Source organism: Oncorhynchus gorbuscha, linkage group LG10 (assembly GCF_021184085.1).
Source record: "Oncorhynchus gorbuscha isolate QuinsamMale2020 ecotype Even-year linkage group LG10, OgorEven_v1.0, whole genome shotgun sequence".
In the NCBI taxonomy this organism is placed as follows: Eukaryota; Metazoa; Chordata; class Actinopteri; order Salmoniformes; family Salmonidae; genus Oncorhynchus; species Oncorhynchus gorbuscha.
Genome location: NC_060182.1, coordinates 14,966,884 through 14,983,013, shown reverse-complemented (window position 1 = coordinate 14,983,013; position 16,130 = coordinate 14,966,884). Strand labels below are relative to the sequence as shown.

General features: G+C 47.0%; 1 protein-coding gene across 3 annotated transcripts in view; it reads left to right on the top strand.

Moving 5' to 3' along the window:
- LOC124045584 (cyclin-dependent kinase 17-like) overlaps positions 1 to 16,130 on the top strand; it is a 125,382-nt gene that overhangs the window by 90,899 nt on the left and 18,353 nt on the right. The window lies entirely within an intron of this gene.

Sequence of the window (16,130 nt, the reverse complement as noted above, 5' to 3'; positions counted from 1 at the left end):
TATTAACGTTTACTAATACCTAAAGTTGCAATACAAAAGTATTTCGAAGTGTTTTGTGAAAGTTTATCGTCGACTTTTTTAATTTAAAAAAATGACGTTACGTTATAAGACGCTATTTTTTTTCGTTTATCACACAGTCTTCATAGATCGATATCTAGGCTATATATGGACCGATTTAATCGAAAAAAGACCCAATAGTGATTATGGGACATCTAGGAGTGCCAACAAAGAAGATGGTCAAAGGTAATGAATGTTTTATATTTTATTGTGCGGTTTGTGTAGCGCCGACTATGCTAATTATTTTGTTTACGTCCCCTGCGGGTCTTTTGGGGTGTTACATGCTATCAGATAATAGCTTCTCATGCTTTCGCAGAAAAGCATTTTAAAACTATGACTTGTTGCCTGGATTCACAACGAGTGTAGCTTTAATTCAATACCCTGCATGTGTATTTTAATGAACGTTTGAGATTTAACTAGTACTATTAGCATTTAGCGTAGCGCATTTGCATTTCCAGATCTCTAGATGGGACGCCTCCGTGCCAGGTAGGAGCAAGAGGTTAATGGAGAATGAAAAATATCTCATTCTGAAAGGTTCGTTGTAGATACTTTTGAAGAACCATACAGGGTTCTTTATTCTGGTCAGGCATATTATATTGTTAAAATTCCATAGGTGTTATTATTGTGTTAATTGACAAGTTGAATCAAGAGAGATACCTCTGGAACAGCTGGGGGTCTCTGAGGAGAGAAGTGAGAACCACTGACTGATTTAGACAACCTTTCTCAAAAGACGCAAGGCCATACGAGAGTCTTTCACAAGACACCGTCACTGGCCATAGTCATATGTAATATGTACGGGCATAAAACAAGACATTAGATAAAGTGGAATGACACTCTCACTCATGGTTGCGCAAGAATAGCTGTGCGTAAACCACTACCTAAAATATTTGAATGAGCCACCTCCCTTACATTGTCACTGAAAGAGGAGAATTGTGAATAGTGAATTGTAAAGAAAAATTAGAGGGCTCAAAATGTTATTTAAGTAATTATAGTTCCACCTGGAACCATCAACCTTCCCAAATAACCCTTGAGGAACCCTACTTTCTGTATGTGTAGGAGGCCGATGCATTCTGCATTAGACATGTGAGCCTGGAGAACTTTCTCCCCTGTAGTTATTGAGTGAGACCAGGCAACCTCTCTTTCTCTCTGTTTGAAGTGATTTAATGACTCAGCTTTCCTGCAGGAGTCTTAGAGAGATGAAAGGAGGATGAAAGAGGAAGCATTTTAAGGGAGGGATAAAGGAAGGGATGGAGAGTGGCGTTTTTATAGAAGAAGGATGCATGGGGGAGGGGTCAGGTGTAAGGTGTTTGTGTGGTTAGAGGCGAATGCTGCAAATGAGTGGCAGGCATGTGTGTGTGATGTAACAGATATCTATAATTCAGTAGTGGAGTCAGTCTGCCCTGCAGTGCTCCTCCCTGCTGGAAAAACACAGGAATACCTTGGAGACAGACCTCTGATGCAATACAGAGGACAGAGAGATAATGAATGACTGATAGGAAGAAGGACAGAGAGATAATTAATGACTGATAGGAAGGACAGAGAGATAATGAATGACTGACAGGGGGGAGGACAGAGAGATAAGTGATTGGAAGGAAGTAAAGAGCTAGATACACACATAGAGGGGGAATGAATGACTGATAGGAAGGAGGACAGAGAGATAATGAATGACTGGTAGGAAGAAGGACAGAGAGATAATGAATGACTGACAGGGGGAGGACAGAGAGATAATTAATGACTGACAGGGGGGAGGACAGAGAGATAAGTGATTGGAAGGAAGTAAAGAGCTAGATACACACATAGAGGGGGAATGAATGACTGATAGGAAGGAGGACAGAGAGATAATGAATGACTGGTAGGAAGAAGGACAGAGAGATAATGAATGACTGACAGGGGAGGACAGAGAGATAATTAATGACTGACAGGGGGGAGGACAGAGAGATAAGTGATTGGAAGGAAGTAAAGAGCTAGATACACACATAGAGGGGGAATGAATGACTGATAGGAAGGAGGACAGAGAGATAATGAATGACTGGTAGGAAGAAGGACAGAGAGATAATGAATGACTGACAGGGGGAGGACAGAGAGATAATTAATGACTGACAGGGGGGAGGACAGAGAGATAAGTGATTGGAAGGAAGTAAAGAGCTAGATACACACATAGAGGGGGAATGAATGACTGATAGGAAGGAGGACAGAGAGATAAGTGATTGGAAGGAAGTAAGAGCTAGATACACACATAGAGGGGGAATGATGGGGGAATAGAGGAATGGAAGAAGGACATGCAGGAGTGTTGTATGTTTGTTTGATGGTAAACCACAGTGTCAGTAGAGGTCAGGTTGGGGTTGGGGCTTTCGGTGAACCTGATTGGTTCAGGTATGTCTCAGGGTGGATAGGACTGGACGGTATGTGGTACTGTATTTCCCAGCATTCCTCAGTATTGATGGTCAGTGTAATATGGGTGAGAGTGTACCGTAGTATGGTTCATAATGCTGTATACTTGGGCATTACTGAGTCTAAATTCATTGCAGACGTTAAATATTTTCATTCTCACAGTTGTTCATGCTTATTTCATTCTTGTGTAGATGGAATGACGAAATCTAAACAGACTGAAGTCTTTATTCAAATACTATCACTGGACACCTTAAATTAGTCATGCAATCAGCCTTTTTTGAGATAAATATGTGTATCCCTTCAAGTGCCTAATTTAAAAATACAATTCTCTCTGTAATTATTTTGACAGATTGTAGTTTTTTAATTAACTGACATAAAACCTAGCAGAAGCTCCCGAGTGGCGCAGCGGTCTAAGGCTCTGCATCACAGTGCTAGAGGTGTCACTACAGACCCTGGGTCGATCCCGGGTTGTATGACAACCAGCCGTGATCGGGAGGTCCATAGGACGGCTAACACAATTTGCCCAGCGTCGTCCGGGTTAGCGAAGGGTTTGGTAGAGCGCCATTGTAAAATAAGAAGTTGTTCTTAACTGACTTGCTTAGTTAAATAAAGAAATAAAAATAGGTTCCATTTGCCAGTTGGCACATTCTTGAAACACTAACTGTAACAGCCTTTAAACACAGGATCAGTTACTGTGATGAAACATCCTGTTGAGAATGCCCATATCGAAGGTGGGGTTTTCAGGAAGAAGTCCATTCTACTGGAAATGATCAAATACATACTATTTTAGATATGGACAAACAAACGGTCTGTGGCTACAGACATCAGTGAGCTATATAAAGATATCTGGGTAAAGCTGTCAAAATGGTCGACATCCTACTTTAAGGGCATCCTCAGGAGTCAATGTGTAACTGAAACACTGATCGTGTTAAAAATGATTCTCTCATCTAGATGGAAGTAGGGGCTAGTGCCTGTAATTGTATATCCTGACCTTTGACCCTGAGGCACTGAGGCTATCTTTCTTCTTTCAAGCCGTCTCCCAATCCCCATCAATTATTCACTGTGTCGTCCAGTAAGATTCAGTGTTCCGTTGCGTTAAAAGAAGCTTGGGGGGAAGGAAGAGCGTTGGTTGGATGGAGGGGGTAAGAAGTTATGGAGTCCGACAGATGACCCCTGTTGGTTGGAAACATGTCTTGCATCATATCAAACCACACAACACTCAGCAACTACTCTCACTTTCCTGTTAAGGACCGAATGTCCAGATCTGAATGAAATCAAAACCCTGCAACATTTTTTGTATTTTTTTTGTATTTTGTTATTTAATCAAATTTTTGTATTTTGTTATTTTCTCCACAATTTCATGATTTCCAATTGGTAGTTACACTCTTCTCCCATCGCTGCGACTCCCGTACAGACTCGGGAGAGGCGAAGGTCGAGAGCCATGCGTGAGATTTCAGATACGTTATATTCATCTGCCCAGTTAGAATGAGGTGTCAGTGTAACATTCTTTTTCCCATTGGCTGTTTGTAATTGATTGATGATGTCATCATTAAATTGATTGAGCTGTGGTGACTGTCCACTCCTCACGGTCACGCTCAGTGGCCACCGTCGTTCATGAAATGGATCTCTCCTCCTCCCACTCTCCTTCCTTCCTTACTTCCTTCTATCCATCCTTCCCTTTTCTCTCCTAGCATCCTTTCCTTTTTTCCCTATCTCTCTCCTTCGCTCCCTATCTCTCTCCCTCCCTCTATCTCTTTCTCTATCTGTTTCTCCCTCTCTGTCTATGTCAACCCCCTGTCTCTTGCGTGTCACACACACACACACACACACACACACACACACACACACACACACACACACACACACACACACACACACACACACACACACACACACACACACACACACACACACACACACACACACACACACACACACACACACACACACACACACACACACACACACTTATTTGTTTTTGTTGCTTCATTTTGTTCCACTAAAGTAGGTTTGACCTAGTTCTGTTCTCCGAGCAGAGAGCAGAGCCAGTGAAGCGTTGGCAATGGAATGAACCTATTACCCAGCGGATATATTAGTTAGGACTAACACTGGCTTATTGGAGGAACCACTGTACCACACACACACACACACACACACACACACACACACACACACACACACACACACACACACACACACACACACACACACACACACACACACACACACACACACACACACACACACACACAAACACACACACACACACACACACACACACACACACACACACACACACACACACACACACACACACACACACACACACACACACACACACACACACACACACACACACACACACATTGTACATAATCTGTGTGGACAGTACTATACTATACTTTAAGTTCCAATGAGCTAAGGAGGGAGGGGGATGCTAGACAGACAGAAAGACCATTGGTAGGGTCATACACACATCCTCCACTGTGTCAGCCACGCTTAAACTGACTGAAAGCCTGCAGATTTATTTTCCTGCGTTGGGATTGCCTGGGGGGGACAAATGTGTGTGTATGTGTGAGGGAGGGGGGGTCCTATCCAACTGACTCCACCTACATGAGCAGCACCACTCCCCAACAAGGCTGAGGGATCCTGACAGCCGCAGTCACATACAGATGTGTGTTTTTATCTGAAAGCATCACCTCAGCGTACCAAGTGTCAAGGCGAGCTATTGCCAAATGACCCTGTGTACTACTGACAGGTTACTGTAGGCAAGCAGCCCCAGGTCAATATTGTATTTGACATTTGGAAAATGTAGCAGAATAATGTGATTTAAACTGTGAAAGTGTAGCAGGATAATGTGATTTAAACTGTGAAAGTGTAGCAGGATAATGGGATTTAAACTGTGAAAGTGTAGCAGGATAATGGGATTTAAACTGTGAAAGTGTAGCAGGATAATGGGATTTAAACTGTGAAAGTGTAGCAGGATAATGGGATTTAAACTGTGAAAGTGTAGCAGGATAATGGGATTTAAACTGTGAAAGTGTAGCAGGATAATGGGATTTAAACTGTGAAAGTGTAGCAGGTTAATGGGATTTACACACAGAAAGAGAGTATTTGATATTGATGTGTATGAGTTTAGCATCAGAGGATTTCTGTATGGCTCTATGTTAACACACACACACACACACACACACACACACACACACACACACACACACACACACACACACACACACACACACACACACACACACACACACACACACACACACACACACACACACACACACACACACACACACACACACACACACACAGGCATCAATGTGTAAGTGTGTCAACCTCAGTCCGAGACGAGCCTCTCACTGTGCTGCTTTTTGGGCCTTTAAAGAGATCACATGCCTCATTAGTTAACTTGGTCACTGGAGACCCCCCTCACACACACACACACAAGTCACACACACACACATTATGGCGCAACGGAACATAGGTCACGTGACCATTTCGCACAGACACAGAAGAATAGAAGATATGGCGAGAGAGAGAGCTGGAGAGTGAGAGGGAGAGAGAGAGCTGGAGAGAGAGAGAGCTGGAGAGTGAGAGGGAGAGAGAGAGTGCTGGAGAGAGAGAGAGAGAGAGAGCTGGAGAGTGAGAGGGAGAGAGAGAGAGCTGGAGAGTGAGAGGGAGAGAGAGAGCTGGAGAGAGAGAGAGAGCTAGAGAGAGAGAGAGAGATGGAGAGAGAGAGTGAGAGAGAGCTGGAGAGGGAGAGAGCTGGAGAGGGAGAGAGCTGGAGAGAGAGAGAGCTGGAGAGAGAGAGCTGGAGAGAAATAACTAGAGAGAGAGAGCTAGAGTGAGAGAGAGCTGGAGAGAGAGAGTTAGAGAGAGAGAGAGCTGGAAAGAAATAACTAGAGAGAGAGAGCTAGAGTGAGAGAGAGCTGGAGAGAGAAAGCTAGAGAGAGTGAGAGCAAGAGAGACAGAGAGAGAGAGAGAACAAGAGAGAGAGAGCTAGAGAGAGAGAGAGAGAGAGAGAGAGAGATAGAGAGTGAGTGTGAGAGAGAGAGCTGGAGAGAGAGAACTAGAGAGAGTGTGAGAGAAAGAGAGAGAGAGGAAACGATGCGAAGGGACGGGTGGAGATGGAGAGGGGGATGAGAGGGAGAGAGCTGGAGAGGGAGAGAGCTGGAGAGAGAGAGAGCTGGAGAGAGAGAGCTGGAGAGAAATAACTAGAGAGAGAGAGCTAGAGTGAGAGAGAGCTGGAGAGAGAGAGTTAGAGAGAGAGAGAGCTGGAAAGAAATAACTAGAGAGAGAGAGCTAGAGTGAGAGAGAGCTGGAGAGAGAGAGCTAGAGAGAGTGAGAGCAAGAGAGACAGAGAGAGAGAGAGAACAAGAGAGAGAGAGCTAGAGAGAGAGAGAGCGAGAGAGAGAGATAGAGTGAGTGTGAGAGAGAGTGTTATGCAGGTGAATGAGGACCCAAAAGCGACTTGGCGAAAACAGAGTCTTTAATCCAGTAAAGTTACTTTACAAACAAAAGGCATAATACTACTCGTAATGACGAGAACAGACTGGAGACTTGATCAAGAACTGCAGGTTGCCTCGGGAAGGCACTTGAACGTAGCAGACTCAGACACCTGCTCACCACGCAGCATCTGAGGGAAACACGACACGACAGGGCAATACATAGACACAGCACGGTGAACAAGAGACAAGGATCCGACAGGGCAGGAACGGAAAACAAGGGAAGAAATAGGGACTCTAATCAGGGGAAAAGATAAGGAACAGGTGTGGGAAGACTAAATGATTGATTAGGGGAATAGGAACAGCTGGGAGCAGGAACGGAAGGATAGAGAGAAGAGAGAGAGGAAGGGAGAGAGAAAAAGGGGAACGAACCTAAAAAGACCAGCAGGGGGAAAATGAACAGAGGAAAAGCAAAATGACAAGACAATCTAAGACAAAACATGACAGTACCCCCCCACTCACCGAGCGCCTCCTGGCGCACTCGAGGAGGAATCCTGGCGGCAACGGAGGAAATCATCAATAAGTGAACGGTCCAGCACGTCCCGAGACGGAACCCAACTCCTCTCCTCAGGACCGTAACCCTCCCAATCCACTAAGTATTGGTGACCCCGTCCCCGAGAACGCATGTCCATGATCTTACGTACCTTGTAAATAGGTGCGCTCTCGACAAGGACGGGAGGGGGAGGGAAGACGAACGGGGTGCGAAGGAAGGGCTTGACACAGGAGACATGGAAGACAGGATGGACGCGACGAAGATGTCGCGGAAGAAGCAGTCGCACAGCGACAGGATTGACGACCTGGGAGACACGGAACGGACCAATGAACCGCGGAGTCAACTTACGAGAAGCTGTCGTAAGAGGAAGGTTGCGAGTGGAAAGCCACACTCTCTGGCCGCAACAATACCTTGGACTCTTAATCCTGCGTTTATTGGCGGCTCTCACAGTCTGTGCCCTGTAACGGCAAAGTGCAGACCTCACCCTCCTCCAGGTGCGCTCACAACGTTGGACAAACGCTTGAGCGTAGGGAACGCTGGACTCGGCAAGCTGGGATGAGAACAGAGGAGGCTGGTAACCCAGACTACTCTGAAACGGAGATAACCCGGTAGCAGACGAAGGAAGCGAGTTGTGAGCGTATTCTGCCCAGGGAGCTGTTCTGCCCAAGACGCAGGGTTTCTGAAAGAAAGGCTGCGTAGTATGCGACCAATCGTCTGATTGGCCCTCTCTGCTTGACCGTTAGACTGGGGATGAAACCCGGAAGAGAGACTGACGGACGCACCAATCAAACGACAGAACTCCCTCCAAAACTGTGACGTGAATTGCGGGCCTCTGTCTGAAACGGCGTCTAACGGGAGGCCATGAATTCTGAACACATTCTCGATAATGATTTGTGCCGTCTCCTTAGCGGAAGGAAGTTTAGCGAGGGGAATGAAATGTGCCGCCTTAGAGAACCTATCGACAACCGTAAGAATCACAGTCTTCCCCGCAGACAAAGGCAGACCGGTAATGAAGTCTAGGGCGATGTGAGACCATGGTCGAGAAGGAATGGGGAGCGGTCTGAGACGACCGGCAGGAGGAGAGTTACCCGACTTAGTCTGCGCGCAGTCCGAACAAGCAGCCACGAAACGGCGCGTGTCACGCTCCTGAGTCGGCCACCAAAAGCGCTGGCGAATAGACGCAAGAGTGCCTCGAACACCGGGATGACCAGCTAACTTGGCAGAGTGAGCCCACTGAAGAACAGCCAGACGAGTGGAAACAGGAACGAAAAGGAGGTTACTAGGACAAGCGCGCGGCGACGCAGTGTGCGTGAGTGCTTGCTTAACCTGTCTTTCAATTCCCCAGACTGTTAACCCGACAACACGCCCATAAGGAAGAATCCCCTCGGGATCAGTAGAAGCCACAGAAGAACTAAACAGACGGGATAAGGCATCAGGCTTGGTGTTTTTGCTACCCGGACGGTAAGAAATCACAAACTCGAAACGAGCGAAAAACAACGCCCAACGAGCTTGACGGGCATTAAGTCGTTTGGCAGAACGGATGTACTCAAGGTTCTTATGGTCTGTCCAAACGACAAAAGGAACGGTCGCCCTCCAACCACTGTCGCCATTCGCCTAGGGCTAAGCGGATGGCGAGCAGTTCACGGTTACCCACATCATAGTTGCGCTCAGATGGCGACAGGCGATGAGAAAAATAAGCGCAAGGATGAACCTTATCGTCAGACTGGAAGCGCTGGGATAGAATGGCTCCCACGCCTACCTCTGAAGCGTCAACCTCGACAATGAATTGTCTAGTGACGTCAGGAGTAACGAGGATAGGAGCGGACGTAAAACGTTCTTTTAGAAGATCAAAAGCTCCCTGGGCGGAACCGGACCACTTAAAACACGTCTTGACAGAAGTAAGAGCTGTGAGAGGGGCAGCAACTTGACCGAAATTACGAATGAAACGCCGATAGAAATTAGCGAAACCTAAAAAGCGCTGCAACTCGACACGTGACCTTGGAACGGGCCAATCACTGACAGCTTGGACCTTAGCGGAATCCATCTGAATGCCTTCAGCGGAAATAACGGAACCGAGAAAAGTAACGGAGGAGACATGAAAAGAGCACTTCTCAGCCTTTACGTAGAGACAATTCTCTAAAAGGCGCTGTAGAACACGTTGAACGTGCTGAACATGAATCTCGAGTGACGGTGAAAAAATCAGGATATCGTCAAGATAGACAAAAACAAAGATGTTCAGCATGTCTCTCAGAACATCATTAACTAATGCCTGAAAAACAGCTGGCGCATTGGCGAGACCAAACGGCAGAACCCGGTACTCAAAATGCCCTAACGGAGTGTTAAACGCCGTTTTCCACTCGTCCCCCTCTCTGATGCGCACGAGATGGTAAGCGTTACGAAGGTCCAACTTAGTAAAGCACCTGGCTCCCTGCAGAATCTCGAAGGCTGATGACATAAGGGGAAGCGGATAACGATTCTTAACCGTTATGTCATTCAGCCCTCGATAATCCACGCAGGGCGCAGAGTACCGTCCTTCTTCTTAACAAAAAGAACCCCGCCCCGGCCGGAGAGGAAGAAGGCACTATGGTACCGGCGTCAAGAGACACAGATAAATAATCCTCGAGAGCCTTACGTTCGGGAGCCGACAGAGAGTATAGTCTACCCCGAGGAGGAGTGGTCCCCGGAAGGAGATCAATACTACAATCATACGACCGGTGAGGAGGAAGGGAGTTGGCTCGGGACCGACTGAAGACCGTGCGCAGATCATGATATTCCTCCGGCACTCCTGTCAAATCGCCAGGTTCCTCCTGAGAAGTGGGGACAGAAGAAATGGGAGGGATGGCAGACATTAAACACTTCACATGACAAGAAACGTTCTAGGATAGGATAGAATTACTAGACCAATTAATAGAAGGATTATGACATACTAGCCAGGGATGACCCAAAACAACAGGTGTAAAAGGTGAACGAAAAATCAAAAAAGAAATAGTCTCACTGTGGTTACCAGATACTGTGAGAGTTAAAGGTAGTGTCTCAAATCTGATACTGGGAAGATGACTACCATCTAAGGCAAACATGGGCGTAGGCTTGTCTAACTGTCTGAAAGGAATGTCATGTTTCCGAGCCCAAGCTTCGTCCATGAAACAACCCTCAGCCCCAGAGTCAATCAAGGCACTGCATGTAGCACCCGAACCGGTCCAGCGTAGATGGACCGACATAGTAGTACAGGATCTAGATGAAGAGACCTGAGTAGTAGCGCTCACCAGTAGCCCTCCGCTTACTGATGAGCTCTGGCCTTTTACTGGACATGAATTGACAAAATGTCCATCAAATCCGCAATAGAGGCACAGGCGGTTGGTGATCCTCCGTTCCCTCTCCTTGGTCGAGATGCGAATACCTCCCAGCTGCATGGGCTCAGTCTCTGAGCCAGAGGAGGGAGATGGTTGCGATGCGGAGCAGGGAAACACCGTTGACGCGAGCTCTCTTCCACGAGCTTGGTGACGAAGATCTACCCGTCGTTCTATGCGGATGGCGAGAGCAATCAAAGAGTCCACACTGGAAGGAACCTCCCGAGAGAGAATCTCATCTTTGACCACTGCGTGGAGTCCCTCCAGAAAACGAGCGAGCAGCGCCGGCTCGTTCCAGTCACTAGAGGCAGCAAGAGTGCGAAACTCTATAGAGTAATCCGTTATGGATCGATCACCTTGGCATAGGGAAGCCAGGGCCCTAGAAGCCTCCCTACCAAAAACTGAACGGTCAAAAACCTGAATCATCTCCTCTTTAAAGTTCTGGTAATTGTTAGAACAATCAGCCCTTGCCTCCCAGATAGCTGTGCCCCACTCTCGAGCCCGGCCAGTAAGGAGTGAAATGACGTAAGCAACCCGAGCTCTCTCGCTAGAGTATGTGTTGGGTTGGAGAGAGAACACAATATCACACTGGGTGAGAAAGGAGCGGCACTCCGTGGGCTGCCCGGAGTAGCAAGGTGGGTTATTAACCCTAGGTTCCGGAGGCTCGGCAGGCCAGGAAGTAACAGGTGGCACGAGACGAAGACTCTGGAACTGTCCAGAGAGGTCGGAAACCTGAGCGGCCAGGTTCTCCACGGCATGGCGAGCAGCAGACAATTCCTGCTCGTGTCTGCCGAGCATGACTCCTTGGATCTCGACGGCAGTGTTACGAGCATCTGTAGTCGCTGGGTCCATTCCTTGGTCGGATCCTTCTGTTATGCAGGTGAATGAGGACCCAAAAGCGACTTGGCGAAAACAGTCTTTAATCCAGTAAAGTTACTTTACAAACAAAAGGCATAATACTACTCGTAATGACGAGAACAGACTGGAGACTTGATCAAGAACTGCAGGTTGCCTCGGGAAGGCACTTGAACGTAGCAGACTCAGACACCTGCTCACCACGCAGCATCTGAGGGAAACACGACACGACAGGGCAATACATAGACACAGCACGGTGAACAAGAGACAAGGATCCGACAGGGCAGGAACGGAAAACAAGGGAAGAAATAGGGACTCTAATCAGGGGAAAAGATAAGGAACAGGTGTGGGAAGACTAAATGATTGATTAGGGGAATAGGAACAGCTGGGAGCAGGAACGGAAGGATAGAGAGAAGAGAGAGAGGAAGGGAGAGAGAAAAAGGGGAACGAACCTAAAAAGACCAGCAGGGGGAAAATGAACAGAGGAAAAGCAAAATGACAAGACAATCTAAGACAAAACATGACAGAGAGAGCTGGAGAGAGTGTGAGAGAAAGAGAGAGAGGAAACGATGGGAAGGGACGGGTGGAGATGGAGAGGGGGATGAGAGAGGAATAAAGGAGGAATAGAGAGATGACATAGAAGGGCAGAGAGAAAGATGCAAGAGAGAGGGAAGAAATGGAAAGAGTACAATTCTGATGGACAGAGTGTGACAAAGATACAGAGATGGAGAGAGAGGGATAGAGAGATACATAGGGAGAGAGAGACAGAGATGGAGAGAGAGAGATAGAGAGATACATAGGGAGAGAGAGACAGAGATGGAGAGAGAGGGATAGAGATACATAGGGAGAGAGAGACAGAGATGGAGAGAGATGGATAGAGAGATACATAGGGAGAGAGAGACAGAGATGGAGAGAGAGGGATAGAGAGATACATAGGGAGAGAGAGACAGTGATGGAGAGAGAGGGATAGAGAGATACATAGGGAGAGAGAGACAGAGATGGAGAGAGAGGGATAGAGATACATAGGGAGAGAGAGACAGAGATGGAGAGAGAGGGATAGAGAGATACATAGGGAGAGAGACAGAGATGGAGAGAGAGGGATAGAGAGATACATAGGGAGAGAGAGGGAGAGAGAGAGATACATAGGGAGAGAGATACAGAGATGGAGATAGGGATAGAGAGATACATAGGGAGAGAGAGACAGAGATGGAGAGAGGGATAGAGAGATACATAGGGAGAGAGAGACAGAGATGGAGAGAGAGGGATAGAGAGATACATAGGGAGAGAGAGACAGAGATGGAGAGAGAGGGATAGAGAGATACATAGGGAGAGAGACAGAGATGGAGAGAGAGGGATAGAGAGATACATAGGGAGAGAGAGGGAGAGAGAGAGATACATAGGGAGAGAGATACAGAGATGGAGATAGGGATAGAGATACATAGGGAGAGAGAGACAGAGATGGAGACAGGGATAGAGAGATACATAGGGAGAGAGAGACAGAGATGGAGAGAGAGGGATAGAGAGATACATAGGGAGAGAGAGACAGAGATGGAGAGAGAGGGATAGAGAGATACATAGGGAGAGAGACAGAGATGGAGAGAGAGGGATAGAGAGATACATAGGGAGAGAGATACAGAGATGGAGAGAGGGATAGAGAGATACATAGGGAGAGAGAGACAGAGATGGAGAGAGGGATAGAGAGATACATAGGGAGAGAGAGACAGAGATGGAGAGAGAGGGATAGAGAGATACATAGGGAGAGAGAGACAGAGATGGAGAGAGAGGGAGAGAGATACATAGGGAGAGAGAGAGGGTTAGAGAGATACATAGGGAGAGAGAGACAGAGATGGAGAGAGGGATAGAGAGATACATAGGGAGAGAGAGACAGAGATGGAGAGAGAGGATAGAGAGATACATAGGGAGAGAGAGACAGAGATGGAGAGAGAGGGATAGAGAGATACATAGGGAGAGAGAGACAGAGATGGAGAGAGAGGGATAGAGAGATACATAGGGAGAGAGAGACAGAGATGGAGAGAGAGGGATAGAGAGATACATAGGGAGAGAGAGACAGAGATGGAGAGAGAGGGATAGAGAGATACATAGGGAGAGAGAGACAGAGATGGAGAGAGGGATAGAGAGATACATAGGGAGAGAGAGACAGAGATGGAGAGAGAGGGATAGAGAGATACATAGGGAGAGAGAGACAGAGATGGAGAGAGAGGGATAGAGAGATACATAGGGAGAGAGAGACAGAGATGGAGAGAGAGGGATAGAGAGATACAGAGGGAGAGAGAGACAGAGATGGAGAGAGAGGGATAGAGAGATACAGAGGGGGAGAGAGACAGAGATGGAGAGAGAGGGTTAGAGAGATACATAGGGAGAGAGAGACAGAGATGGAGAGAGAGGGATAGAGAGATACATAGGGAGAGAGAGACAGAGATGGAGAGAGAGGGATAGAGAGATACATAGGGAGAGAGAGACAGAGATGGAGAGAGAGGGAGAGAGATACATAGGGAGAGAGAGACAGAGATGGAGAGAGAGGGATAGAGAGATACAGAGGGAGAGAGAGACAGAGATGGAGAGAGAGGGATAGAGAGATACAGAGGGGGAGAGAGACAGAGATGGAGAGAGAGGGTTAGAGAGATACATAGGGAGAGAGAGACAGAGATGGAGAGAGAGGGATAGAGAGATACATAGGGAGAGAGAGACAGAGATGGAGAGAGAGGGATAGAGAGATACATAGGGAGAGAGACAGAGATGGAGAGAGAGGGATAGAGAGATACATAGGGAGAGAGATACAGAGATGGAGAGAGAGGGATAGAGAGATACATAGGGAGAGAGATACAGAGGGGGAGAGAGAGGGTTAGAGAGATACATAGGGAGAGAGAGACAGAGATGGAGAGAGAGGGAGAGAGAGATACAGAGGGAGAGAGAGACAGAGATGGAGAGAGGGATAGAGAGATACAGAGATGGAGAGAGAGGGATAGAGAGATACATAGGGAGAGAGATACAGAGGGGGAGAGAAAGGGTTAGAGAGATACATAGGGAGAGAGAGACAGAGATGGAGAGAGAGGGAGAGAGAGATACATAGGGAGAGAGAGGGATAGAGAGATACATAGGGAGAGAGAGACAGAGATGGAGAGAGAGGGATAGAGAGATACATAGGGAGAGAGACAGAGATGGAGAGAGAGGGATAGAGAGATACATAGGGAGAGAGATACAGAGGGGGAGAGAGAGGGTTAGAGAGATACATAGGGAGAGAGAGACAGAGATGGAGAGAGAGGGATAGAGAGATACATAGGGAGAGAGACAGAGATGGAGAGAGAGGGATAGAGATACATAGGGAGACAGAGATGGAGGGAGGGATAGAGATACAGAGGGGAGAGATACAGAGGGGGAGAGAGAGGGTTAGAGAGATACATAGGGAGAGAGAGACAGAGATGGAGAGAGAGGGAGAGAGAGATACAGAGGGAGAGAGAGACAGAGATGGAGAGAGGGATAGAGAGATACAGAGGGAGGGACCAAGAGAGCGAGAGAATGTTATAGACAGATATAAAACATACTATTCACTGAAGTTAATGAAATTTCACTACTCACACATACAGATAGTACACTGGATATCTAAGGATGTTGATTCATTTCTACTGCATTGTTGTAATTATAAAACCACGTATGTGATCTCTACCACTTCCATGTAGTGTTGAGTAGGATGGAGTTGCCTCTGTATGCAGATCAGTTTTGCATTCTCTGCATAATGGTTACGGTTTGAAGTGGGGGAGGGAGGGTAAGCTGTTCCTAGATCAGTTTAGCATTTTCTGCATAATGGTTATGATTGGGAGTGGGGGATGGTAAGCTGTTCCTAGATCTGTGCCAACAGGAAAACTCTCCCTGGAGCGTTGGAATAATACGATAATTCTAGTTCTACGGTTGGAATTGCAATTGGATATCTCCGTCCGTCATGTGATATATTTAACCTGTACTCTGCTGCCCCCTAGTGATCAACCCCTGTGTTACAGCCATATTCAGAGGAGCTCGAACAATCACTGATAATAGTGACATCACTAAGACGTATAATCATGAAAGGAGGGATGGGGGAAAGAAATGGAATCACACACACACACACACACACACACACACACACACACACACACACACACACACACACACACACACACACACACACACACACACACACACACACACACACACACACACACACACACACACACACACACACACACACACACACACACTATGTTGTGATTATTATTATAATACCTGTTGGTAAGTGTGTGTGAGAGAGGGATTTTTACCTCTGTCTTCATACCCATTACCTCTGAAGAAGTGTTAATGATAAACCCTTTATTGTCTGTACGAGTGTGTGTGTGTGTGTGTGTGTGTGTGTGTGTGTGTGTGTGTGTGTGTGTGTGTGTGTGTGTGTGTGTGTGTGTGTGTGTGTGTGTGTGTGTGTGTGTG